We start from the raw sequence: 25,959 nt of genomic DNA, 5'->3' as shown, positions 1-25,959 counted from the left end.
CCGTGACCAGCCAACTCACAGCTCACAGTCAAATTATTATTTTGGATGGTAGCGTACTCACTGTCGATGCTAAACAACTGCCAGCTGTACTTTCCACCGATTTTCAAAACTCTCCAACACCACTGCAACCTGCAAGCCGAGGTGCCGGTCGTAATTTCTCCACAAGCTCAATCGACTGTTAACCATTGACCGTCGGCACCCATCAGCAATCCATCTCAAAAGGTCTCAGGTGAGGCTGCAGCCAGTAGCCTAAAGCCGACTCCCTCTCCTCGCTTCCTCCTCCATTTCAAAACTGGATGCTGCATTGGCTGCAGGGGATACAAAATTAGGTTCCATTTTAACATCTTTATATTGGTTCCACGATGCTAAGGGTAACCGTGATCTGAAAGCCAACAAAGTTGGGACAACACCTGGTGTTTGGAAGACCCTCACTTTATGGACTCCGCATTAGACTATGTTGACCAGCATGCACCTGGACTCAGGGAAGCACGAGATGCAATATACTTTTTTTAAACAAAGGCGGGGTTGTAACTTCCAGCCAATGAGAGTGGCTATATGAGCGTCACAGGACAATAAATGACCCCCAGGTGAGAGGCTCTGTTTGGAAACCGGCACTGAAGAAAGCTTACCGGCAGAAATGCGTCTGCGCAGCATTTCCTGAACATTTGCAACGTTTTTGCTTTTCAACTATTTGGAATAAATCCTTTTTGTGTACCCCAGCATATGTAGGCCTCATTCTTCGTGTGGAGTGAGGATTGGACTTTGAGAGCCCAAATGCAGCACAAATATCACCCAGATGTAGCCCACATGTAGCCCAATGACAGAAGTGTGCAAAACGGTCCCAATCGTTGTATGTAGGCCCCGGGGGATGGGGTCCCAGTGGAGAATAGAAATTAGTGAGAGGTGCTAATTTTTTTTTTACGGGCAAATTAGGAGTCACGCACCCAGCGCGGCGCTTAGCGCGGCCCCCTGGTGTGCATGCGCTGGATGCGCGACTCCTAACGCGTCGAACACGTATATGACATCACACGCAAGTGTGCCAGTTGCATAGCAATCGCGCAGGAAAATACGCACCCATCGCACATCCTACGCGGATCATACACAATAATCCTAAAATGGTGGCTAGGATCCGCGCAGCGATCGAGAAAGGTACGCTTTGGCTGCGCGACTCCCCAAAATAATATGGAAAAAAAAACAATAAAGAAAATAATATAAATATATTAAAAACAATACATAAATACAAAAAACATTAGTTTCAATATTTGTAAAAAAAGTTTTTTTCCATTTATATTAAAAATATATAATGTAATTTAAAAAATAAAATATGTAAAGATAAATAGTTAAAAACATGTAGAAAATCAGTATCAAAAAAATAAATATAACTATTATTACATTTAAAATTTGTCATTTAAGAAATCTTTGAAATTCACTGAAAAAACATAGGTTTCAGACATTTTATAGTTAGCAATTAGCATTTAAAAAGCCTTTGAAATTCACTGAAAAACCATAGGTTTCAGACATGTTATAGTTAGGAATTAGCATTTAAAAAACCTTTGAAATTCACTGAAAAAATCACGGGTGTTATAGTTAGCTGGACATTTCACTCATACAAAACCATTGAAAATCCTCCGTTATAGTTAGTTCTACTAACTATAACTCATGCGCCCTCAATCCACTGCTGATTACGTCATATATATATATTTTGCCTTCTTTGACCTTGCTCCTTATTCTATTAAAAACCACTCTTCCCTAATACTTTAGCTGAAGAGTGAATGAGAGAGATTGGCTTATATCAGCATGGGCCACTGCGATTGCCCCTTTTTTAAGATGAGTACAATCAGGGAGGTCGACCACGAGGACAGAAAATTAGAGGCACTCAAGTTGGTAAATAAATTAATGAGCAAGGAGGCCCAAAAATCATGTTACACTTTACGTGATCAATATGGATGCCATCGGGTCCTCAGTTACCTCCTGCAAGTCTATCCTATTAGGAATGCTCAGTAATTAGTGCTGGGATTGGGAGGATGACATACGAACAGTCACGAGTGCGATAAATATCTGAGAGATGGGCAGCCCACTGTCCGGCGTTAATATGCGAGCTAGCATTTGATAAAGTGTTGTTCCTCCTTCTAATGGAATTTACAGTGTGCCAAAATTGCCTCAAGCTTTTAGTCTTATTGGCCACAATATGGGCATGAAGGTTGCTTTTTCTGATCTACTTTTTCCTGTCACTAATTACTTGCTTTTATGTAGCCCCACTTCTTTTTTATACTGGGATGAAGTTAAAGCAACAGTATAAATACATATACTACAAAGAGCTTTTCTCGACCTTCTGTTGGCTGACTAGCAGGCAGGCAGCATTAAACCATCTAGGAGTCTGTTCAATCAAATGTGAAATGAACCTCATAAGTATGCTTGTAGCAGTCATATATCTATGTAAATGCCTCCAGTATCAACCCACCTGCAACCTGCAACAGAAAGACTTGTAAAAATCACATCAGCATTACACTTAATTGGGGATTCAAGGAGCAAGCTGGGATTAGGTAACATCCACAACTTCCACACCAAGTGCAGGTCCCCGTCCTTAGTGTAAAATTTAATTCTAGAGCCAGGCCAATGAGTAGACTGCAGAGATGAAAGCATAATTAACACTTTAAGAGGATTATGGTCCTGATACATAATTTTAAGAATTTCACTCATTTCACAAGGCTTGTCGGTGATTAAGTCATAACTACGTAATCAATCATAGACAAACAGCGCCTCCCAAAAAAGTAGTATCCGGGTCATCCTGCTCATGGATGTTAATAAGGTTAATCTCTAAGTTAAAATTGCCTAATTCATTACCTCTAAAGTTGAAACGTTCATTGTTTTTAAATGGGGTGCTAATATCACTGCAGCAAAGCTCATATGTATTCACATGCAGAGCTGAAATTTAGTGCCCACAGCTAATCATGTTTGGGCCATTAACAATAGGTCTATCAAATTGGGCATATCGACAACTTCAAACAGCCTCAATAGATTATTATTTTTAGCATATATAAATGTATTATTATTAAAAGTTGACCAGACAAAAGTTAAAATTTGTACCACATATGATGACAAACATCGGAATCATATTACTATGGATATCAATGGGGAAAACCTTACACTGTAGAGTGATAGTCTAAACCGAATAAAAGGGCCACCCTTTTCTCTTACAGAACCAGACGGCTACGCTGAGCAAATATAACCATCATGAAAAATATCTGACTCTCCCTTAGTCTCCTGCAATAAAACGATGTCTACTTTACCATGAGGAAATGTTATACTGGGCCCAAAAGTTTAATTTGCCTTATTTGAAGACAAATGGCCGAAGCCAAAGAAAGTATTATACAACAAATTGCACCGTTGACAGACTGCTTTCTGACAATAGGGGTAGAACTCAATTGGGTAGTGCACTCAAGCCACCAACTAAGCGGCTAATCAATCAATCAGGGGGATTATAAGCGCACTACTCACCCATGAGGGTCTCAATGCGCTGGGGAGGGGGGTAAGCATTCCGTTTCAGTTGAATAGCCAGGTCTTCAGAGCCTTCCTGAAGGTGTCCAGGGAGGGGGCACGTCTATAGTCAGTGGAGAGTTTGTTCCAGGTCTTGGCTGCGATGTAGGAGAAGGATCTTCCACCTGCTCTATGGATGCGTGGGTTTTCGGTGAGGAGGAGTTTGGTGGAGCGGAGGTTTCTTTTGGGTATGTGGAGGGTGATTCTGTCATTGAGGTATTGGGGTCCGGTGTTGTATAGGCATTTGTAGGCATAGGTGAGTATCTTGAAGGAGACAGTTTTTTCAACGGGGAGACAGTAGAGCTTGCGTAGGTGTAAGATGATGTGTTCGTGTTGGGGGATCCCGAGGATGAGTCTTGCGGCATTGTTCTGTATAGTCGGGAGCTTGCAGAGTAGAGACCTGATGATGCCGGCGTAGAGGTTGTTTCCATAGTCCAACCTGCTGGTGATGAGTGCGTGGGTGACAGTCTTCCTTGTCTCGGGGGGAATCCATTTGAAGGTTTTGTGGAGGATGTTGAAACAGCTGGAGGTGACGCTGTTGACCTGTCGATTCATGGAGAGGGAGGAGTCGAGTTCAATGCCGAGGTTCTTGGCGTGGTCCGTAGGGGTCAGGGGCTGCCGAGGGCGGGGGGCCACCAGGTGTTGTTCCATGCCGACGGGGGGGTTCCGAGGATGAGGACTTCTGTCTTCTCTGAGTTGAGTTTTAGGCAACTGTTGCTCATCCAGGCTGTGAAATTCTGCATTCCTTCCTGGAAATTGAGTCTGGTGGAGGTTGGGTCCTTGGTGAGGCAGAGGATGAGCTGGGTGTCGTCAGCATAGGGGAATAGGCTGAGTCCGTGCTGTCAGACGATGGTGGGGAGGGGAGCCATGTAGATGTTGAAGAGGGTTGAGCTGATTGATGATCCCTGTGGAACTCTGCCATTGATTTCTGTGGGTTTGAAGAGGAAGGGTGGCAGTCTGATCCTTTGGCTCCTGCCAGTGAGGAAAGATCTGATCCAGTCGAGGGCGGTGTCTTGAATGCCGGCATCGTGGAGTCTGGCTGCAAGTGTGGTGTGGAAAGCCGTGTCAAAGGCTGCAGACAGTTCAAGTAGAATCAGGGCTGCTGTGTGGCTTGGTCGAGGAGGGTGCGGATGTCATCAGTGGCAGCGAGTAGGGTGGTCTCAGTGCTGTGGTTGCTTCGGAATCTGGATTGGGAGGGGTCAAAGATGGCGTTGTCTTCGATGAACCTTGTAAGTTCTGCATTGACGGTCTTCTCTGCGACCTTCGCTGCAAAAGGGAGGAGCAGAATGGGCCAGTAGTTCTTGAGGTCCGACGGGTCTGCTTAGGGCTTCTTGAGCAGTTTCCAGTCGTCAGGGAAGGTGCCGGTCTTGAAAGTGGTGTTGATGGTGCATTGTAATACTAGTGCGATGGTGATGGCGGCTCTGTGCTATATGTGGGGTGAGCAGGGGTCTATGAGACCCAGGAGTGGATGCCTTTCATGGTCACGGCGGTCTCCTCGGCGGCCGTTATCAGTGTCCAGGCAAAGATGGTGGTCAGGCTGGCGTTGCCACAGGGCGGCCCTGCGGGGGGAGGCGTGTGGTCGTTTACGTTGTCATAGAGGTTCTTTATCTTCAGGTGGAAGTAGGATCTGAGTTTGTCATAGAGGTCCTGGGAGGGGGTGATGTCCGTGGCTTTGCTGTGGGGTTGGTGCATTTCTGGATGATGCTGAAAAGTTCCTTGGAGTTGCTGGGGTTGGAGTGGATTCTGTTGTGGATGAAGGTCCTTTTGCTGGATCTGATGCGTCAATGGTATTCTGTCATAGCATCCTTGTAGCTGTAGCTGGTGTAGTTTTCGGGTCCAATTTTTCCCCATCCGTCTGCAGGTGCATCTGGTTTCTTGGAGCTCTGTGGTGAACCAAGCGGCTTCATGGGTCGTTGCTTGTTGGGGTTCCGTAGCAGGGCGAGCTTATCTGCGCAGATGGTGATCCAAGTTTGGAATTCTATGGCCGCGACGTTGGCGTTGGTTGCGGCTGAGGGGGTGTTGCCATTGAGGGTGGAGTTGAGTTGTTCCTCGGTGACTCTGCTCCAGTTCCTGTGAGGGGGCACAGAGCAGCTTTGGGTGGCTTGGGTTTGTTGACGAGGAAGTGTACGCAGTGGTGGTCAGTCCAAGGGGGCTTTGTGGTGTGGCTGAAGTGAATGTTGCTACCTCCAGTGAAGATGGGGTCGAGGGTGTGCCCTGCCTTATGGGCCGGTTTGGTGATGAGTTGTTTCAGTCCGATGTTGGCGGGGTTGTCATGGAGGGTGGCAGAGTTGGGGTCGCTAAGGTGGAATTTCAGGGCTCTGATGAGTAGGTAGCAGGCCTGGGCATAGTTCGCAGAGTTTTGCTATGCTGAACTCTGCGAAGTGACAAAACAACTCCGCGAAGTTCTGCGAGGGGCAGAGTGCAGTGCGAACTGCAGTTTGTGCTGGTATTCCTGCCACTAAGGCAGAAATTCTACCCGAGCGGCAGCTCACAAACTTACTGTTTGCGATTGGGAACTTACTGTTCATGATCGTGAGCAGGGAAAAAACTCCGCTTCACATCGCAAAGCGGAGTTTTCTGCACTCTGCGAGCTCTGCGGAGTGCCATTAAGTAGGGAGGGATAAGCAGCAGGGAGGCTGGTACCGTCCAGGGGGAGGTGCCGCAGGGCAGCAGCAGCTGGAAAGGGGACGCAGGGGAAGCAACAGAGCGGACACAAAAGCCAAAAAGCAAGGCTCAAAAGCAACAGACTAAAGCAAGGGAAGATAAACACCAATATAGAGACACAATGCTAGTAGTATAACAGAGGTCAGGAGGATCGAAGAACTTCTGCCTTATGCAGAAGCCCTATCAGAGGTCATTAAGCTGGACACATGCAGTAAAGTGGGCTGGATTGCCAACGTTCAAAAATTGATGACAGCGATAAGCCTTAGAGCTTATTGGGATAATCAGGAACCACTGAGGAAATAGGTGCTCAAGGGCTCTTATTGGAATTGGGTGGACCAGCAAGAGTTCAGCAACCCTAACTTGGGGAGAATGACCACAGAATTCCTTCTTCATAAGCAGGAAAGACATTTGGAGCCCTTTCTAGACATAATCCAGGTCCCGCAGGATAGGCTCTTATATATTCATTTTAGGTTCGGTACACTTCCCGTCAACGAAACCATAGCTAAATGGCACTCAAGCAACTTAGACTCTAAGGTATGTCCATCCGGCAAGGCCCCTAAAAAAGTGTCACCCACGTCATGTTTGCATGCCAAGTGTATTCCACTCCCAGGGCCATGTGCCTAAAACCGGTTTGTCTGCAATTGGGCCTCCGGGAGCATCAAGTTGCCTTGTGCATTCTCAGGTCGGACCCAAGACCACTTTTTGTATGCAGTGTGGCCAAGTTTCTAAGCCACACATGGGTAATTGGAAGGAAGGCCTTGAAGCAGAAGCCCACAGCCGTGTGAGGCCTATGTGCTGTCGACTTTGGGCTTCCAGGATAACACACCAAGGCGTTTTTATTTTGTATGTGTCCGACTTTGTTCCCATTCTACTGCCAGTACCTTCCGGCTGGGCGTTTGTAAGATAGGCCCCTTAGAAATTGGACCCTCTAATGGATGTTATGCTGCCATGTTTTATCCTTATTTTAATATTCCAATCATATCATCTTGTCTCCTATCGGCACTATTGATGGTCTGGCCGTGATATGCTGACAGCACGTTAGATGAAGGCCTAAGTTCTGTATTAGTGTCGCCGGGTAGCATGCAATGGTTGTAGCACTTATAGGATGTTGGAACTAATTTACTCTGTTTCATGTATCAAAAACTGTGTTTTTTCCTATTATCTCCTACGACATGAGCGGTCATATTAGCATTAGTACTAACGTTTATACAATTGCAACACTTCCTAGTGGGAGACTAAACGCACCAAAAAGGGGATTTTAGGACGGCCATGCTGTTATTATTCATTTTAGCTGTAACTTTGATTGTTTGATTGTCTTTTTATCTGGAAATCAACTTTTATTAATGTTATTAGAAATTAATTTAGAGGATATTTCCTTTTTTTTATCTTATATTCGAACTTGAAGCTTTGCCTTCTATGCATTTGCACTTTTTTGGGGTTGATTGTGGCACATTTAATGTCCTTTGATACTATCTCAGTCTCCCAAAGTTGTATTGTATGTATTGCACTTTTATGGTCGGAAATGACCGAAATAAAGTTTGAAATTAAATGAAATATAACAGACCTGCCAAGGAAACGGGATTAAGGCAGAGTCAAGTACGGGCACACATGGAGCAGATGAGATGCGGGCGGTGACCTGGCGAAGAGCAGACTGTGGCCTCGGACCCTCCCAGGAGGAGGCTGGAGGGCTCGGCGGCAGTGGAGACAGAGAGGAGCTGCTAGGGAGAGAGCAGGCCTGAGATCAAGGGTCAGAGGTCCTGCTCACGCTCCCCCGCAGCGGCTGCCATTAAGTAGGTAGGGGGGGACGAGCGGCTGGGAGGCGGGAGCGAGGACCGTCCAGGGGAGGGGCTGCAGGGCAACAGCAGCAGGAAAGGGGACGCAGGGGAAACAACAGAGCGGGCACAAAAGCCAAAAAGTGAAGCACAAAAGCAACAGGCTAAAGCAAGGCAAGATAAACAATCAATATAGAGAGATAATGCTAGTAATATAACAGACCTGCAAAGGAAATGAGATTAAGGCAGAGTCAAGTACGGGCACACACAGAGCAGATGAGATGCGGGCGGTGACCTGGCGAAGAGGCAGTTCATTGGTGACAATACAATGTATACAAAACTAAGGAGAAGTATGATATTAATGAATCAGCAAGTTAATATCATAAACAAATCATTATCATAATTTCAATGCAATCCATCACGTCACAACTAGGCCTGGGCAGTAAATTCCGTTCCGCTCGCGGAATTTGCGGAATTTGGGTAATTTCGCGTTCCGCGGAGAACGCGAAATTGCCCAAAATTCTGCTTTCCGCAACTTCGCGAAATTTTTTGCTTGTTCGCGTTCTCAAAATGCGTGTTCGCGAGATAGTTCTCCCCGAGCACGCAAACAGCGATCGCGAACAGGAAAAAAGCATCGCGAACAAGCAATTCCGCGTGTTCGCGGAATTTCTGCGTGTTCGCGGAGATTTATTACCGTTTCGCGAAGATTTGCGTAACGCGATTACGCAAATTCCGCCCACCCCTAGTCACAACCCTTATTATTTATATAGTCTTTTTACATCTAGTGAAAGCGTGACAATCCAAATATAATCCCAAGAGTCCAATGGTGAGTATTATGAGTATAAAACCCATTGTGTCAATACAACTCAGTATTCGAGATATAAGGTACCTGATTAATTCCTATATGTAATTGGATCTGTAAATGTCAAAGAAGGAAATTACTTAAGATAAGGCAATGGTCTTAATCATGGTGACTATATAAATAATAAGGGTTGTGACGTGATGGATTGCATTGAAATTATGATAATGATTTGTTTATGATGTTAACTTGCTGATTCATTAATATCATACTTCTCCTTAGTTTTGTATACATTGTATTGTCACCAATGAACTGCCTTGATTAGCCCTTTGCACTGGGTGTAAGTGTTTCGGGTTTTCTCGATTTGTATGTATATGTATTTTAATTTAAAACATAATTCTCATGTTATTTTTAGCCTTGAAAAAGTCGTAGGCTTAATGCCATTATCGACGAAACGCGTTGGCTCAGGCATGGCTCAGACATAAGGCTCAGAAAACTAAAGAATGAGAAGACCTATGAATATTAAAGGAAGAAGAATAAGAAATTAATTCCTTTCATGTGTACTATTGTGTAACAATTTGTTTTGATAAATTGACGTATTGGCGACAGTGACCCATTGGAGCGTTCATCATAATCACCTACGTACGTCTGCTACACCTTTCAGGTTTCCTGAGACCCAATTCCCCCCCTTTTTTCCCCCTTTCTCTATGTTTTTCGATTCCTATTTGGCCAGAATCTCCTTCAGGAACAGCTACCCCTGAGTGTTTTACAAGCCTTAAACCCCCATTTTATTACACATAGGTCACCTCTAAGGTAGGCTCTAGATAGCCCTATGGGCAGGGTGCTGTGTAACTAAAAGGTAGGACATGTACTTTCAAGTTTGACATGTTCCTGTTAGTGACAAACAGCTACATTCCTTTTACACTACTGTGAGGCCTACCCCTCTCAAAGGTTAATATTGGGAATTTTTTTGTACCATTTTAAGTGGTAACTTCTGATCTAAGAGGAGTAGCTTTTTCATGTTTTATGTTTTTGGAATGGTATTGATAAATCCTACTTACTGATGAAGTTGTATTTAACATTACCATTTTAGAAATGGTACTTTTAGAAAGTGGACTTTTCTCTGTACTTACTGCTCTGTGTGCTTAACAGCCTGTCACATATACACGTCTGTGATATGTGACAGCTACACTTTGAGCATTCCCTCTCGACAGCAACAAACTCAGGAAGGTGAGGCCCATTTGATTCTCAGCACTAATCTGCATTAATTTGCATTGTGATGGAACTTCCTCGGCAGGGAGGAATGGGAGGGGCTGACACTTGCATTTCCGTTCCGTTCATATATATTTTTATTTGGCAATTAGCCAAAAAAAAATACCACAGTACAACATACAATTAAAAGTCAAGTATACAAACAACAAGCCCATACAACTATATAAAACTCAATACAATCCTAATAGAAAATACCATAGGAGTTGAGCCACACTATAGGAGAGTTCTTAATTCATCAGCCAATAAGGAAAGATCACATATATACATATGCCTTTCTATATACATGCGGGCTTCCAGGGTTCAAAAGGGGATATTCTCAAGTCTTGGTTAACATCAATTTCCTACCCCCCTACCCATTTCGAATTATATTACCAATTTACTCATATTGCACATGTTCGATTTAAAAATCTCATGTTTATCAATAGACCAAGTGCTTGTTCACTGCTTTCAGTTTTATGAATCATAAAAATAGGTTTTAAAAATCTTTCCGTTCTTCTAAAAACCACAAACAATACATCAGGATATGTAGGCCACTGCATTTGACTTGTAGTCCACATGTACACAGACCCTGTTCGTTCGTCATTGCAGATTTTATCTTCCGATCAGTGTTACATGGGTAACTCAAATAGGTAGTGTCCTGTCCACACACAAAGCACTGATGTAACCCCCACAGATACCCTGGCAGACAGGATTGAGGGACACACAGGCACTTCAGAGAGCTGCTTTGAAATCACCCCCAACATCAAAGGCACTTTTGGTTATAAGTACTGGGTCTCTGACGCCCTAACTTCAGACACTACTGGACTTGTAACTAAGCTGTTCCAGAGGAGCTGCTGTGCTGCCTAAAGGTCTCAGCTGGACTGCTCTTCTGGAAGGACTGCTTTGCTAATTGTAGCCCTTCTTCCTGCTGCTTTCGTACTCTGTTGAAGGAAATCTGGACTCTGCCTTCTTCCAAAGTGATCTCTGAGGACTTGCTGGCTTGCCCCCTGTTCCTGAAGTCTCACGGTCATGAAATACATCACTTGCATTGTGTTGTTGTGGGACTCTGCCACTCAGGAGTTCTGCAGCTGTACCGCTGCCAAAGACCACTGCGTGCTGGATCGCCGTTGTGCTCTAGGAAAAGAACAAGCATTTCACTTGTTAAGGATCGAGCGCCCCATTTTTGCAAAAGGCACTGCAGCGCTGATGGAAGCCCTTTCCTGCACGGCCCCTCCTGGCTGCCTTGACCACGATCAAGGGTTTTGTTTTGTTGGGACCAAGCGCCCTTTTTCTGTAACAGACGCAGTAGCGCCGAGGAAGCCCTTTCTGCGTGGCCCGCTGAGATGCCTTGACAACAGGAAGCTTCTTCACATCAGCTACATCCGCCAATGTGATCAGAAAAAACACTGTGCACGCAACTGCACTGCACCACAAGAAGGTACTGAGAACGATGAGACCTGTGGCCTGAGTGACATCCCGGGCCGCTAATTCTAATTCAAATTCAAATATACCGGTCTTGAGGGACCTGCCATAAATGTACTCACCACAGACAGTTGGAGTACTGCTTGTTCACTCCAACATTAAGAAAGCTCATTTGCCTTTTTCTAGCATTACGTTAAGGGACCTAATTGAAGCAGATGTGTTTCCCTCACTATGTTTACTTTTATGCTTTTTAATGTTGTAACATAAAAAGTCTCCATTGGATTTTTGTCATTTTGGTCTTGTTTTGTTGACAATACAATAACCTAGTTTTATAAACCTTGTAAAAGTATCCAAGTGGTGCAATGAAAATACTACTGGCCTGAGTGTTGAATTTCTGAAAAAAGAAAGTAAGTTGCTAACACTTGTAGTCATTTTAAAGCTTTTCAGAATGGTATCCACAGCTTATGTCTTGGATGCTGATCTTTTCCAGGATACTGTGAAGGCTTCCAAGGGATTGTATCCCCACAATCAAAACGACAAATGCAAATATAGGAAGGAATACATGCACAAGTAGAGCAAGTAACTTCATAAAGCCCAGTCTCCTCAATAGGAATACACAGAAAATAAATGCAAACACAAGAGAAACCCATGAAGGTATTTTTATGTACAGACATTCAGTAAAACATTTTGGCACTGTAAATTACAGGAAGGTACCAAAATGTGTTCTTAATTCAGCTGTTTCACAAACTCTGTGTGCACCCATTTTCAACACAACTACCAATATCCTTTTAATTGTCATGTTCCTAGGTCACATTGTCTTGTTGAAGACATGTCTTCTTACTTAAACTGCCCAGAAGTGAAGGCAGTGTGCACTTTGAAAAGATCATGAAGATTGTCATGATTCGCACATTATGCTTTTTTTCAACCTTCTCCCTGTTTTGTCTCTGACATTTACTGTCAGCCCAGCCTGTCTAATCAGTTACATTGTTATGATGCTGTCTCTCTTGTTGATAGGCACACCACGTCTCAAATATCACAGGCTCCAGTTTTTCTGATCTCCTGTCACATTATAAAATGTAATATTTTCCCAGCAGAGCAGAAACCTATGTCTGATCTGGCAGTAGTTCAATAGACGCAATTGCTCCTGATAGCCTCTGGCTATCAGAGTATTCTCTGAAAATTTCAAAACTATCTATTCTGGTATAATGCTATTGATGCATTTTGAATGCCATTTCAAGGCAACCCATAACTCATGCAGATAGTCAAATCAAAATAATGGATGTAATGATTTAACAAACTACAAGTAGGTAAGTATCAAATCACTCAAGACCGGCTACCATTGGGTTGGTTCCTCCTAAATGAATCATTTTGTGTCTGTCTCTGTTACACCGTGACATTTGTTGAATGTGTTTTGGAAGTCCCTCTATCCGTCCTAAGTCTTATGTACATTAATCTCTAGAATATTTGTGTCCTTCCTGCCAAAGTTTCCATGATAAAAGTTAAAGTTATTGAACCTATCGAATTATTTGGTTGCAATTATTCCAGTGATCTACATCTTTGCACATGCTAAACAACGTCACTGGAATTACTCTAGGCATATGTCCAAGTGATTGCCAAAATGTTGCTTTAGTTTTAATATACTTGCCATCTGTTCATGCAAGAGTTTCCTGGCGCTGTTTTTGTTTCGTATAAAGTTTTATTTTCAAACTACTTCTGATCAGCAATACTTCATATTTTTCAAAACAGTTCAACGTTTCTCATAGGGGGTTCATGTCATCCATTGCATCTGTATTGGTCATCCAAGCAAGTCTTTTCATTTTTTTATCATTGTGCCTAGATGTTTACCTTGCTAACAAGTATTAACCGAGTTAAAATCCCTTCTTCAGGGTATTAATATTACATTCTTACTGATATTCGTATCTCATGTCCGGGGCCCTATAATCGTCAATTAGTGTACATTAATGATAAAAGTTCAATGTGCAGTGTAACAGTAAATGACACATCCCATGTTCTAGCCACTCCAGATGACTTCATTTAGCATAAATATAAAAGCCACCACAGTTGGAAATATATATCCAGGTAGCCCAATCTGTCTGAAAACACTTCCAGAAATGTTCCTCAGACAACACATATTAGGTACATGAAGAGGCACACAAATTGCAAATCAGTAATAACCACGTAGCTTTAAGTCCTTAAGAAATAGGTAGGTACTTTTGATCACATAAGAACATGGGGCCTGACTGCCACAGATGTTGCTGTGACTTGTTCCTGCAGTACTCCTGGCTTAATCCTGCCTTCCAGGAATAAGTTGTGAGTATTCCTGCATCAGTACTGGAAATTATCAGTAAGTCACGATTAGTACAAGAAAGGGTCACACCTAATCGCAAGAAGATCCTTGCAAGTAAGGCTTACATTGCTTAAGCCTACAAATGTGATGTAATTAATATTTTCTCCATGTAACATGTCAGGCATTTCCTCTGCTTACTATGGCCAATGTAGGGCACCTGGATTCCAGCACGGGGCTTATCAGACATCAGTTTCCTTGAACCTACTGTTGCTTGAATATAAATTACCTTAAATAAATGAAAAGCATGAGGCTTTTGGCAAAACAGGAACAACTTGGATTAATTAAATGCCGCAGCTGGGGGATTATCGACAGAGGCATGACTGAAGACAGTCTCAGAGTACAGAAGTTTTGGCTGCACAGATATACATTTTGTGGGTACAATAAAACAGGTCAACATTCTTTGAAAAGCATCATAGTAAAAAATAACAAGACAAAATATTGGATAAGGGGGACGCAGATAGCTTTTGGCCTCGGGAGAGTTAATGCGGCCCAGTGTGTGCGTGTCCAAATTTCCAGGGTGGTATGCACATGAGCACCCCATGCGGTGAACATGTTGAGTCCTGATTGACTTTGTGTTTCTGAATACACATGGTATTTTGGGAACACGCACCTTTGGCAAACATGTTTCTATTGAGGCCAATCTCCACGGTCCTGATTGTGGTGTGATTACCTATCTATTGGATCTTTGGGCTAAGTGTAACCTCAGGTGGCATGCAATTCTTTGTGTGAAGGCAGTACACAGCCTATTCAGGAGTAAGTGGGACAGTGCCTAACTCTGCCCCCCATCCTGCCAGTGATGGCCCATCCAGGCACAAGTAAGCTATATATTGTGTGTGGCTTTCTAGACCAACTGACAACTACACCCAGACATTCCACCCAGAGACAGGCTGAAGCCATTAAATGGCTAAGGCAGTAAAATGCCCACTTTCTAAAAGTGCCATCTTCCAAATTGTAACCAAAATTCGGAAATCACTATAAAAGATGATTTTTCGTTACAAGTCCAAAAGAATCCAAACATGAACTGTTTACCTGTTCCTATTTGGAAGTTACAGCTTATTGTAATGAGGTAGCTCCAATGTTATCCAACGGGAGAAGCAGGTCTTGCAGTATTGAAAAACAAATTTAAGTGATTTTCACTACCAGGACATGTAAAACTTAAAAGCGCTGGTCCTTTTTTAAAAATACATTTCATCCTGCCCTGCGGACTGTTTGGTGCGTATCCTAGGGATGACCTGCATACATTAAAAGCAAAGGTTTGGGCCTGTCAAAAGGTTTATTTTTCCAGGTTGAAATGGCAGTTTAAAACTGCCCACACAGGCTGCAATGGAAGGCCTGCAACATGTTTAAAGGGCTACTTAAGTGGGTGGCACAATCAGTGATGCAGTCCCACTAATAGCATTACATTTACAAGTCCTGGGCACATGCAGTGCCACTTTCATTGGGACTTGCACGTAAATTAAAAAAATCAAATGGGAAGTGAGCACAAGCACTTTTGCCTGGGTAGCAATGGTAAAGTCCACAGAGTGCCAAGGCCAGCAAATGCTACCCCATCTCCTGGGGCCGAGGGATTTGTGAAAAGTGAAGTGGACATGCAGCCCCCTCCCTATGCTATTGTGGAAATGTGGATTTTCCTGATCAGTTATGTCCCCTATCTTGGACCCCAACGGTTCTATATGCATGTTACAAGTACATGTATGTTCCCTCCAGTTCCAGTTTCTAAGACGCAAACATATGTGTGTCTACCGTCGACATGTTCTCTGTCAGATCCGCCATCAATGGGCTGGATATTCGATTCCTAAGTATGAAAGGCCACCGACTTTATATGGCTAAGTTACTCCATTTTTACAGTTCAGGCGAGTAGGCCCGATTCTGTCCTCAAAGCCTTTCCCTGCTTTCTGTCTCTGACAGCTTCAGCTTGAGCTCGCATCTGTATCCATGAACTTTGTCCTACTCCCTGTGCAGCTAACGGTGCCTGCCTCGGCCAGTTTTCGCCTGTCTGCCAAGAAGTTGTATTTCACCTTCGAATTATCTATTTTGCTCTCCAGCCGATGCATTCCTGTCCAGTGATTTAGGTAAACATTTCCTTTGGCTCACAAGCAAAGGACTCAGCCTTTCCGTCCTCCTGCAAGTGATTCATAGCCCTGTTGCCATGGAAAGTTTTCTGCCCCTCGCATCTCATATAGACACTTAGACGCTTGTACACGTACACAGTCAGTATAGAATAGATTCTGTCCGAGAGTCTCTTCCTTGTGGATAACATAGTTCTTTAAACATAGGATGTTAGATATGATTTGGGATTAGGTTGACTTGACCCCAGACTTCTCGTCTCCACATGTAGAGCTAAATGTCAAGTCCCCTTCACCCCCTAGTTGCACGTCAATTACACGTCATGCTGCCGCGCGCGCATCTATGCCAAGTATTATCTTATAGATCCACCTATGTCTGATAATTCTAACCAATCATGTTTCTTTTATTCCTTATTACGCCTAGTTTCGATTATGTCACTGTTTTGTCACTTTTCTTATCAAATGTTACGCCTTCTACATTCGTTTCATTGTAATGTACTTATTATAAAAATACATGTCTGTTAACAAATTATTGTACTTCACTTCCTGAACCCTCGTGGTGACGGAACCTGAAGGCCGCGACTCGAGTCGGCCATTTTGAATGGAATAAAGCCCATTAGAAAACCTCTTATACCACGGATTCTGCCTCTTGTTATTTTGAGCTATTTACTTTATTTTAAGATTCCGTATGAAATTCAGTCCGGTATTTTTATTTACCACATAATGGCGCCCGAACAGGGACACTTTCTCATCTCACGCGCCGGCGGTGCGTTGCAGGCCCGGTCTCCTGCCACAGCTGGACGGACCATAAACGCGTACCAGCAGGATTTCCTGTAAGCTCCCTCCGGTCAAGCGGGGGCGACTGAGGCTGCGATCAACCCAGACGAGGCGGTGAGAAGTGCGAAGTATCCCGACCAGAGCCTAGCTGAGAGAGCAAGATCCGAGGTATACAGAGGCCCACCAGGTTTTCCGAAATCCCGACGTCCAGAGGGTCCGATGTCCGCAGTTATCGAGTCCTGTCCATTCTCTGAGGCCTTCCGTTTCAAGGAGCTACTCGGTGAGTACCATCGCCGGGGAGGCGTGTTGACGCGCACATAGGTTGTGCCGGTCAAGACGGATTTGGGTACACAAATCCGGTCTGCACTGTTTAGCAGTGTATATGTACTGTTTAGCAGTATATCAAGTATTCCGAAGTATTCAGTTATTGTCAAGAATTCAGCGTGGTGATTAGTTAGGCAGACTGTCATCATTGTCGATCATTGTTATAATGTTTAATGTTTAATGTTTAAAGTATTCAGAAATGTCTTGCATATTGTGGTATGAATGACTGTTCATTGTTCACTGTTCATTTATGGTGTTTTTCGTATTAAGAAAATTCAAGAGTAAGTATCAGATCAGTTGTCAATATGCCGCTCTTCTCGAAGTTAAGACAGATTACTACCAGAAAAGGGGTGCTTGAAGAAGCAGTTCCTATTCCTCCTAGAGACACTCCAGGGCATTTCATGTACCATAAGCATGGCTTAGATGCCATATTGTTTCTTGATCTATGGGTAGATTATACCAAAGGATTACCGGAAAGTCAAAGGTGGCCCATAGCGGGAACCTGGGATGTAGAGTGCATCATGAAAGTGGAGGAAGAGTTATGGAAAAGAAAGGTCAGACAGTCACAGAAAGACGCTGTTGAGTTATGGCGTAAAGAATCTCATAGACGAACAGAAAAAGCACGTAGACAAGAAGAGAGGAGTAAAGAAAGTTCAAATAAAGTTCAAGAAAATCTATTAATTGAGGAAGGTATCCGAGTGAAATCAGAACAAGTGAATAGACAAAGAAATGCTCTTATGAATGGTATGTATCCCCTTCTAGCCGAAGGACTACCTAAGGCTGCTCCAGAGATACCAAAAGACTTGCCACCCCCATTATTTCCAATTAAGGTACATCCAAAGGGGCATCCCAGAACCGCAGAAGATGTTTTTCTTTCCTCATATCTAGACGATGCAGCTCCCGAGTATGCTAACGCCACACCACATAGACCGTCTGGCGGAGGGGTTCAACGTCAGGATCAGGTATCTGTCCCCGTGCAACAGCAAGTCCCGATACAAGCTTCGGCAAGCACATCTGTTTCCGCATCTGTCTCCGCAGTCGACTCTACAGGGGTATCAACACCCATAGTTGCTGTGTCACGTTCAACGAATCCATTCACACCCGACGCCCCAGATGGGGCCACGGGAGGTGCTAGCAGTACTTTTACACCACCTAGAATAAATAAACTTGTTTTTCAAGAGTCAGCGCATTCACGTACACCAAAATTCGTAAATGAACGTACGCTTAAGGAACTCCTTGTAAATTGTAGATATGACCCCGTGGTCGGTAAAGAGGACGAAATGGTCCTGGCATCATTACGTATCAGGCGAGCCGCAGAGTATTTAGCAAGGTTACCAGGGATGACTACGCATCTAGATAACATATATCATTTTGTTCAAACAGGACGAGATTCAGGATGTATTAACAGAGCTATGGAATTCCAGAAAGTAGAGATACAAGGGGAACTGTTACGTTTCCTCATAAACTGTGTAATCAGAAATCAAGATCGTCCGGGGGTAGACCCGAATGCAATGCTTATTCTTACAAGATGGAGTCAGAATATATCAGAAGGGAGACACGATAAGCAAAATTGTATAATAGCCATGTGCCGAAAAATACGTAAAGAAATAGAGCGTATTCATGAAGAGAGATTGGGAACAGACGAGTTTGAGCAAGATGAAGTGTCCGAATCAGGGAATTCCGCAAGACAATCAGAGACCATAGCCTATGTAGGCAGAGGAAGATCTTGTGAAAATACTAGATGTTTTTCTGATCCCATACACTCTGTATGTCCAAATAATAGCAGAACGTATCCGACGCCTGTAATGAATCTGAAGTCTCCTGAACATTCGTTTCAAGCCGCAGATAAAATACTACGAGAACGAAGAGGTTACCACCTCCTCGATTCCATGGATGAGCAAGAATTAGCCAGATCAGCCGTTCACTGGATTGACAGTCCTGAAAAATACGGTGATGAGACCGTAGCACACACGTTTTTTAACCTCAGTACAGATGAACAACGTTTAGCTGGAATATATATGATTCAGCAACTCCTCATATTATATAAGAGCCAACATGCTGACCCTGGTCCTTTACCTGATATATTAACGGAACTACTCACGAACAGATGGAGAGGTTCTAGTAACAAGCTAATTAAAGAGATATTAGTGTCACGTAAGCAGTATGTCCTTTTTGTAAGTCCGGATTCTCTCTCGCTGCCCCACAGAGAAAGAGTGCCGTACTATATGGATAGACAAAATCCCCTACGAGAAGTGCACCCAATAAAAGGCGAAGACAATGAGTTTCACCGTGTATTTGTTTACACACCCATATCAAAAATGGAATTATTAGAAATGAAAAAAGTAGTACCTAGTCATGACAAAGACCCAGCGGGTTTCCACCGAGAAATTAAAGACATGTTACTGATGGGAGAGTACACCTTTCCTGATATTATGACGATATTAAAGGTGCTTTTGCCTGCTGGCATTTATGAAAAACTGAAAGAAAAAGAGTGGGAAGTGGGAGACCAAAAGATAGACTGGACAGCATTAGCAGAGGAAGAAAGGGGCCGAGCTGCAGGTTCAGGGCTCGGGGATAAAGTTAAACTATTACCAGGTTTACTAGTACAGGTACTACCACGTTTATTAACTACAAAAAAGGAAGATTGGGGTGCAATCACAGCCTGTAAACAAAAGCAAGATGAAGACACAAGCGATTATTATGCTCGATTTGAAAAATGTTTTGGTATAAATAGTGGTATAAAAGCAAGTAGTGACTCATATCCACATTTATTTGTGACAAAATTAGTGGAAAATGCATTGCCTCCAGTGAAGAATAGAATATTGAAATTCGAGAGTACCTGGCAAAGTAACACTCCGTCGCAAATGCTACAAATGTTACAGTATCATCACAATAGAATTAGGGATGAACAAGAACACGAGCATAGACGCATGAAGGATACAAAAATGAAAATGCTAGTTTCTCAGACAGTACCAGCAGATGGTCACAAAAAGGGTGTGACACATTCTGGTGATTCTGCAGTTCCTGTAAAAGGAACCTGCAATTACTGTAAACAACTAGGCCATTATGTACATGATTGTCAAGTCCTGAAACGTAATATAGCTACAGGTATTGCAAAAGAGAGACCACGATTAGTTAGACAAGATCAGAATGAACAAGGAGCTATGCAGCATGGACAGTCCATGCCAGTTCAGCAACAGTCTATGCCAGCCTCACAGCAACCCATACAGTTTGTGCCAGCTGCACCACCGTTGCCTGCTACTGCCACACAAACCACAACACGACAAATGTATCAGACTGCACAGTATGAATACCCTGAGTATCAGCGTTACGCATGAACCAGCCTAGAGAGGGAAGTTGACTTACCGCTTATCGAGATTCCGGTAGATCAAGAAGGACCTTATGTACATAGTGAATTATTAGGTCAAGATAGAAAATTCTTACTCGATACAGGGGCAAGTCGAACAACCATAAAACGTAGTGAAGTTCCAGGGGCACCCCTCTCAGGCTCTCAAAATGTTTCCCTTGGTTTTTCAGGAAAACCTATTGTTAATGAAGTATCACAGCCTCTACCACTTACGATAGGACCTTTGACACGAACTACAGATTTATTGCTTACTAAATCATGCCCAGAAAATCTGTTAGGAATTAAGACTCTGAAAGCACTAGGAGCCATAATATGTTGTTCTCCGGAAGGAGTAAGGTTGTTTTTGCGTGATTTTAAAGGTCACTATGTGTCCAGAGACATGGATCCCCGACTACAGACTTTACCAGTACATCTATGGGCACAAGGCCCTACGGATGTTGGCTGCATGAACATTACACCCTATCGAGTTACATTGAAAGCAGGAGTGGTACTACCACGAATGCGACAATACAAGTTACCGCATGATGCTGTAGTGGCTTTGTTGAAAATCATTGATGAGCTAATTGCCCAGGGAGTAGTTGTAGAAACAGACTCCAATGTATGTAATTCACCGATAATTCCGATTCTTAAACGAACTGATCCTACTGCTCCACCAGTGTACCGATTGGTTATTGATTTGCGTGAACTAAACAAGTGTATTGTACCACAATTCCCTGTGGTCCCTGATATATCATCATTGTTGACAGCAATTGATTCCGAAGCAACATTTTTTACTGTAATTGATCTCAAGAATGCCTTTTTCAGCGTCCCAATAGATCCGGAAAGCCAATACTTGTTCGGATTCAGTTTAAATGGGCGCAGCTTTAAATTCTCACGCGCTCCTCAAGGATTTACAGAAAGCCCCAGCATCTACAGCCAAGCATTGAAACGAGAACTTGACAGTATCCACATGCCAGTCAATACTGCACTGCTTCAATATGTCGATGATCTGCTGATCACCGCGAGAAGCGAGCCAGAATGTGAAAAAGCTTCTCTGACAGTTTTACATTTCCTAGCCGACAAGGGGCACAAGGTGTCCCCTTCTAAGCTGCAATTCTGTGTTCAGCGAGTTATTTATCTTGGTCACTCGCTGTCCAAGGAGGGAAGGCAGCTTACACCAGATCGCATCCAGTTAATTGCTAACATGTCAATACCCCAGACACAAAAGGAGGTGCGGGCTTTCATAGGCCTCACTTCATATTGTAGGCAGTGGATCCCTCAGTACGCATTTCTAGCAAAACCACTCATTCAGTTAACCACACAGGAGGCAGCCACATCGACTGTTCTCCCTTGGACTCAGGAACATACACAAGCTTTTGAAAGCCTAAAGGAAGCTTTATGTCAAGCACCTGTTTTAGCAACACCATGTTATAGCAAACCTTTTACACTCTTTGTTACAGAACGCGAAGGTACTGCCTTGTCAGTACTCACTCAGGATCAAGCAGGATCATGCAAGCCATGTGCTTATTTTTCCAGTACATTAGATCCCGTAGCTCAGGCTTTGCCTGCATGTCTGAAATCAGTGGCAGCGACAGCTTTAGCAATCAGACAAAGCGATGCCATAGTATTAGGACACCCATTGACAGTTCAAGTACCACATGCAGTAGAGGTTCTTGTGAACCGAACACAAACACAACACTTGACCATAGCAAGACTTACCGGTTATGAACTGACATTGTTTCAACCACACATAGAGATCCGACGGTGTAATACATTGAATCCTGCTACACTATTACCTGTAATTGGAACAGACCCACTAGCTCATGATTGTGTTGAAATCATTGAAATAAAGACGAAACCTAGACAAGACTTGACAGACGTTCCATTGTTAGATCCAGACCTGACGTTGTATGTAGACGGATCATGCATGAGAGCAAGTACAGGAGATTTAGTGGCCGCGTATGCAGTCACAACAGACACTGAAGTTATTGAGACACATTGTATAGATACTCTGTCAGCCCAAGCAGCAGAACTTATTGCTCTAACGCAAGCCTGTATTCAAGCCACAAATAAGAAAGTTAATATATACACTGACTCACGTTATGCATTCGGAGTTGTACACGACTTCGGCGTGCTGTGGCGAGAGAGAGGTTATTTAACCTCCCACGGTGCCCACATTCAGCACGGACCCCTCATTCATGCTTTGTTAGACGCAATACATCTACCCACTGCTATATCGATTATGAAATGTAAAGCACACACGAAGGTTACTGATACCATTTCTCAAGGCAATGATTTAGCTGACAGAACAGCTAAACAGACTGCTCAGAATCGCACATTAGACATGACAAAGCCAATAGTTCAGACACCAACACAGTGTATGACAATTAAGGATCCCGCACTTGACGTAATTGACATACAGACACATGCCACAGCAGAAGAAATAAAGAAATGGACTGAACTAGGAGGGATCCAGACAGATCAAGGGTGGATGACGAAGGAGAAATCTGTATGGTTTCTCCCTGATTCCATGGTTCAAGCCATTATAGCTACAGTTCACAGTCCAGCACATTTAGGAGAGAAGGCTATGCTAGACAGCATTCAGCACATTTGGTTCAACAAACATTTACGAGCAGCAGCTATACAAAAAGTTCGTACCTGTATGATATGTTGTCAGTTTAATCCAGGAAAGAGTGTTCCCGTAGAGCAGGGTGGATTTCAGCCTCCTGACCATCCTTTTGAAGTCCTCCAGATGGATTATATTCAGATGGAACGTTGTCGAGGATTCAAATATGTCCTCGTAGTTGTCTGCGCTCTCTCCCGTTGGACAGAGGCGTATCCCGTATCAGATTACACTGCTCCGACTACTGCCAAGCAGCTAGTTCGAGAATTCTTCCCACGGTACGGTTTACCACGTGTTGTATATTCAGATAACGGTCAGCCTTTCTCATCCGAATTAATGAAACATGTCTCACTCTTGTTGGGATATCAGTGGAAATTCCACTGTGTCCGACACCCCGAGGCAGCAGGTCTCGTAGAAAGACATAACCAGACACTGAAAATCAGACTGTCCAAAATATGTAGAGAGAAAGGTGTCGACTGGATAGTAGCATTACCAGTTGCACTCTTTTACATGAGAATGGTAGCACACTCTAGAACAGGGCTATCCCCGTATGAGGTGATCTTTGGTAGACCACCGAATATGTGGGGGACGCCTATACCACGTAAAATAACTGATGTTGACTGTAATATGCTGACAGATTACTTGGCTTCCTTGATGTCTGCACTACAATCTTCTCGTTCACAGGTAGCTGCAGCCTTTCCCGACAACACTGAGGCGAAACCCCATGACGTTGTTCCGGGTAATCTTGTCTTTGTGAGAAACTTCGACAGGAAAAGTCAATTGGAGCCCAGGTGGAAAGCACCCAAGTTGGTCCTGTTGACCACAAGAACAGCCGTGAAGATCGAGGGACGAAAAGGGTGGATTCATTCAAGTCACGTCAAAAAATTTCATGGACTTCCTCCTGACACAGACAGTACTGCCCGTGTGTCTTCCCCCATTGACTCAAAGCTACCTTTGGCTGAGGCCAGTAGCACCGAACTCTATAAACAGAAACTCAGGTCCAGATCTAAACTGTCGGACGATTTGATTGTTTAAGTCCTCTCCAAGGTGAAGCGGTTGAATCTGTCCCGACATGTACCCCTTAGGTCTGAATCATGTAGAGTCCAGAATCATAATGAAACGACATGCTTATTGTAAATCACTGCGTAGCTACTGTATGAGGACATTATTAATTTTGTTTTTATCGAGTATTTTAGTAATTATTACGAGTATGATTTTGCACATATATCATCCTATCTCTAGACATGTTTATAATGTTGCTGCAGAACATTCTTTTAGTGACCTACCGCCACATGAATTATCTTATAGACTTGCGCTGCGCAATAACACCTTCATTAGTATGTTACATCATTCCCATCAGACTAGTAATGCGACCAATTGTTGGGTGTGTGGCCGACTCCCTCCCTATCAGAATAACAAAGGAGTTCTGCCTTTCTTTCCACATCCATTCACACACAATGGCTCCTGTGGAGCATGGTTTAGTTTATTAAATTCCATAGACCCAGACACAGCAGTTTATCAACAACATTGGATATGGGGAAATCTGAATCTAGTTTTATTCAAAGTCTGTCACCCTAATAAGGAGGGTCACCCCAGTAGAACAGGAACTGATTTAGAAAATGAAGTGTATAAATTAGGTAATTTTACGCCTAATCTTATGATTCTGAATGTCAAATCCGAAGTTGAACTAATTCTGCCCACTATGTCAGTATTTCCAGTTAAAGGTGAATTATGTGTAAGAAAAGTTGGTTCCATACATATGGGCCATAGCCAATGCGTTACTACAGTAGAATATAGTGATCAAGGTAAATCTTCATTTAAAGCTTCTCGCCATTCTTACTTCATATGTGGTCAGACGGCATATATGCGTCTGCCTCTAGATTGGGATGGTACCTGTTACATAGCATTCCTTTTGCCACCTGTTTTCCTAGCTCCCCCTGATTATTATCGAAATGTTCATTTAGTACACAATAGAGAGCAAAGAGATCTCCCAGTTGTCGATTATACTGAGACAGCATGGGACAAGTATGTAGATTTCAATAAAGGTATCTTTCCCTATATAGGTACTATATCAAATAGTAAGCTGATACGCAGACTCACCAAGACTCTTGAAGCTGTAGTAAACGAGACTATAGCCGCCCTAGGCAATCTGACAGAGGAACAATCAGTGATGAGAATTGTTGTTCTCCAGAATCGTCTTGTCCTTGACGTCATCCTGGCCGATAGGGGCGGAGCTTGCAGGGTCATCGGATCCAGCTGCTGCATATTCATACCAGAAAATTCGCCATCTGTATATAAAGCTATAACACGCCTTCATAAGATTGTAAGCCAGATACACGAAAATCCAGGCACTTGGACGTGGTCCGGGTGGTTTTGGAGTGTGATATCAGCCTGGGGATGGAGAGTTTTATCCTTCCTAGGTATTGGCCTTCTTATGCTCTTCAGTTGTTGTTTATGCCTGCAAGGTGGACCAGCGATTTGTGGTCTGTGTGCCACATCATGCATTCCACATCACAGGTCCCGTTCAGAATGCCGGAAGGAAGAAGAAATGATGCTCCATGAGCAAATCAATGGAATGATGAAGATTGATGTCTCGTGAAGGGCAAGAAGGGGACAAGGAGGGAATGTGGAAATGTGGATTTTCCTGATCAGTTATGTCCCCTATCTTGGACCCCAACGGTTCTATATGCATGTTACAAGTACATGTATGTTCCCTCCAGTTCCAGTTTCTAAGACGCAAACATATGTGTGTCTACCGTCGACATGTTCTCTGTCAGATCCGCCATCAATGGGCTGGATATTCGATTCCTAAGTATGAAAGGCCACCGACTTTATATGGCTAAGTTACTCCATTTTTACAGTTCAGGCGAGTAGGCCCGATTCTGTCCTCAAAGCCTTTCCCTGCTTTCTGTCTCTGACAGCTTCAGCTTGAGCTCGCATCTGTATCCATGAACTTTGTCCTACTCCCTGTGCAGCTAACGGTGCCTGCCTCGGCCAGTTTTCGCCTGTCTGCCAAGAAGTTGTATTTCAC

This window comes from Triturus cristatus, chromosome 7 (assembly GCF_964204655.1).
Source record: "Triturus cristatus chromosome 7, aTriCri1.1, whole genome shotgun sequence".
Classification (NCBI taxonomy): domain Eukaryota; kingdom Metazoa; phylum Chordata; class Amphibia; order Caudata; family Salamandridae; genus Triturus; species Triturus cristatus.
This window is presented reverse-complemented; position numbering follows the sequence as displayed.